This window comes from Chrysemys picta, chromosome 4, assembly GCF_011386835.1.
Source record: "Chrysemys picta bellii isolate R12L10 chromosome 4, ASM1138683v2, whole genome shotgun sequence".
NCBI lineage: Eukaryota > Metazoa > Chordata > Testudines > Emydidae > Chrysemys > Chrysemys picta.
In genome coordinates, this window is record NC_088794.1 from 50,386,757 (window position 1) to 50,390,395 (window position 3,639).

Genomic DNA, 3,639 nt, shown 5'->3' on the forward strand with positions numbered 1-3,639 from the left:
TTTCCCATAGAGTTAGTTTCACGGTTCCTTATCTTCAAGGTGCTCAATAGCATAGACCCAAGATACCTAAAAGATCACCTAACACTCCTGAAAGAAGACCATGGCTGGCAATTTTACTCCTCAAATATAATGGAACTTTCTAGCATAAGGGTAAATCTTGTCTGTGCAGAAAACAGAGCTTTCTTGGAGGCAGGTCCAAGATTGTGGAATGAATTCCCACAGGAACTAAGGAGTGCAAGGGCTAAGGAACAGCTCTGGACCCAGGTGACCCCACCCAACCACACCTGCAAAGCCTGCACAAGCAGGAGGCAGGGCTTAAAAGGGGAAGGAGAGCCACTCACATGGAGGCAGATAGTGGAAGGGAGCAGACTGAGGTGGTGCACTTGGAGGTGGAGAACTTGTTGCCTGAGGCTTGACAAGGAAGACTTGAGCAAACCTACAAAGAAGAGGCAGGTGACTGACTGTGCAGGTCAGAGACTTTATTTGAGGTTCTTTGATTTACTCTGTTGGAAGGAGACTTGAGTAAAAAGTGGTCTGGGGTGTGTGTGTGGCTGCTTACCAGCTCAAGGTGCAGGATGTAGCTACTCACCACTGGGCCCTGGACTGGAGTCTGGTGGAGAGGGTGGGTCTGTGCTTCCCTACATGCTCCAAGAAGATGTGATAACAACAGGAGCCTTCACCCTGGGGGAGCACCCTGCTGGGGAAGATGATGACTGTTCACAGGCCCAGACCCCAAAGTCCCTGTATTAAAGGGAAGGACTGGAAACCCTTGGTGGTGGGTGAAGGACAGGACTGTATTTTCAATAGGGAGATGACCTAACACACCCTGCCTGACTGCTAGGTGGCACTGTTGGTGGTCATTCACCTTCCCCAGACTGTCACAAAATTCACCACCTTCTGCTCCAAGTGCAAGGTGTCCTTTTTGACCTGTGTTCTCCAATATAAACATATATCTTGCTGTGTGTGTGTGTGTGTGAGAGAGAGAGAGAGAGAGAGACAGAGATACTACAGTGATGAGAGCAGTACAAGAACCCAATTAGAATAGAGATATTTCAATGGGGTTTGAAAACTAAGGTCTCAATAGCCAGTGTGGACTGAACAAGATACAGGGTTTGGCCTGCGTGGTGCTCCCTGTACATCTCTGGTCAAGAGAGAAAAAGAAGAACTGTATAGAAAAAGTGACTGGACCATCTCTAGGATACAATGGCCACAGCTAGAGCTTTTCTTGTCTTGTTTTACCCTGGAGTAGGAGTTTACCTTATCATTTCTGCTGGTTGCAAGTGGGTCTATTATCAGGATGCCAAAAGCTGACGGAGGTGTTGAAGACATCCTCATTCAGATGCCATTCTTCTTAACAAAAAATTAAACCGTGGATAGTGGGAAACTTCAATTTAAATGTATTTATCCAGATCTCATACATTGCTACACTTCTTACAGTGACCCTTGCCTATCAAAAGCCCTTTCTGATCCTCAATTCTGCAAGGTGCCAAGCACCACCAACTCCCATTGAAATCCACATGAACACTCAACTCCTTACAGTAGCACTCTACTCCTTACAGGATCAAACCTTTCACTGACAGCCGCATGCTGTAATCACACAGGCAGAATACTCTAAGGTGGATGCTTTATCTGTGGATTGCATTTAAGCATTTCCAGCTCCCATGAAAAGAGACAGCTGTGCTTCTTGAAGGATTTTGAACTTAGTTTGTTGAGGAGGGAAGCACTATATTTGGGGAGCAGTTCCTCTGTCTTAAGCTAGTTTATTGCTTTCTGCTGTGTTTGTTCCTCCATCATATTGAGCCAGTTACTAGACCTGACCCTTCTCACACTGTTCACATGATCTCCAGTTCTGCAGCCTCCTAATCAAGCAAAACTCCCACTGACCTTAACAAGAATTTTGTTCCAGTAAGAGCTGCAGAAGACTGGCAAGGGTAGACATTCACATACACGAACGCTTTTTTCATTTATTTTTAAAATCGCTTCCAAGCATGGGGAAATTTTGACTCTCAAGGGCAAACTTTGAAAGCAAAGTAACACACCCATGTCCTATTTCTTAACAGGAGCTGTACACATAACTTGCTCATAGCTTTGAAAATGTTTCCTTTAATATAGATTAAAAGCATGTGAGTCTCTTGCTGAATGCCAGAGGCTCTAGAAACCCTGTACTTGGTGGCTTGTAAAATTATCTCCCTTCAAAAGAATTCCCCTGTGCACTGATTGCAAAAGGAAAGAAAAGAAAGTAAAGTAATGCTAATGGGATTTTGAGTCACTCTCTCGTTCCACTGTACATTTCTATTCATTCTGCATACTGCTTACGCAGCACTGCCCTGATCACACAAACCCTGCTTTCAAACAGAGCCAGCCTGTTGTTTCAGCACATCTAGGCTGCCTGCTGAACAGCTCCGTCCATCATACACTGAAAACCACCCTACTGAAGCAACACCCATGGATATGTAACCCCTAAAAGGTGGCAATCCTGAAAGAATAAGCACAGCTATCTCTGGCTCATCAGCAATGGGCTGACGCTATCTTGTCATAACTGGGAACGATGCTCCAGGAGGAATAACAAGGTGGCAGCCATCTTCTCAAAAGAGAAAAGATTGTCTTGTGGTTAAAGCATAGACAGGGGTTCAGGCCAAGCTGGGTTTTGTGCAACCTTGGGCAGGTCACTTGGGGGTGGGGGTGGGGGAGATTTTTAAAGGCAAAAATGAGATTTAAGAGTCCAACTCCAATTGATTTGAGTGCTTAAATGCCCTGTGTGCCTCTGAAAATCTCCCCCTTAATTTCTGTGCCTCATCTCCCCATCTGTAAAATGGGAAAATAATACTAGCTTTCTCCTACCTTTTGTTTAGTTACTAAACTCTTCTGGGCTAGAGCTGTCCCTTGTTACATGTTTATACAGTGCCTAGCATAATGGGATCCTGATCTTGGTTGGGCCTCTAGGCTCTTCTGAAATAAAAATACTATAATAATACTTGAGCTACCTGCAGGTCCCCAACACCTCCATTAGCCCACCTCCCTTTGTATAGCAAATGCTACATATTAGAAAATGTTTGGCGACATTATTCAATATAATTGTAACTAACAATAGTTGATATAGGACCAGAGCAAGCTGCTTCATGGGTTTAAAAGGTTTCACTTAATACACTTGTAAGCCAAATCCTGCATCAGGCAGAGTTCCTGCGACTGCCATTGAACCCAATGAGAGTTCTGTAGATATCTATATCAGGCTTGTGATACCATGACTATTACTTTACTACTTGAGTGCCAAGTTGAAGGTACACTGCACCTCTCGGTATGTTAGGGTTACCATACGTCCGGATTTTCCCGGACATGTCCGGCTTTTTGGGCTCCAAATCCCCGTCCGGGGGGAAAGCCCAAAAATCCGGACATGTCCGGGAAAATCCGGACATGCCGGGCCGGCCGTGCGGGTGCTCGGGGTCCAGGCCGGGGGCTCGGGGTCGGGCCGGGAGCTTGGGGGGCCGGGCCGGGCTGGAGGCTTGGGGGCCGGGATGGGCCGGCGGAGCGGGGCCGGGCCGGGGGCTCCGGGGCCGGGCCGGTGGTGCGGTGCCTGGCCGGGGGCTCCAGGGCCGGGCCGGCGGGGCCGGGCCGGGGGCTCGGGGGCTCCGGCGGGGCCGG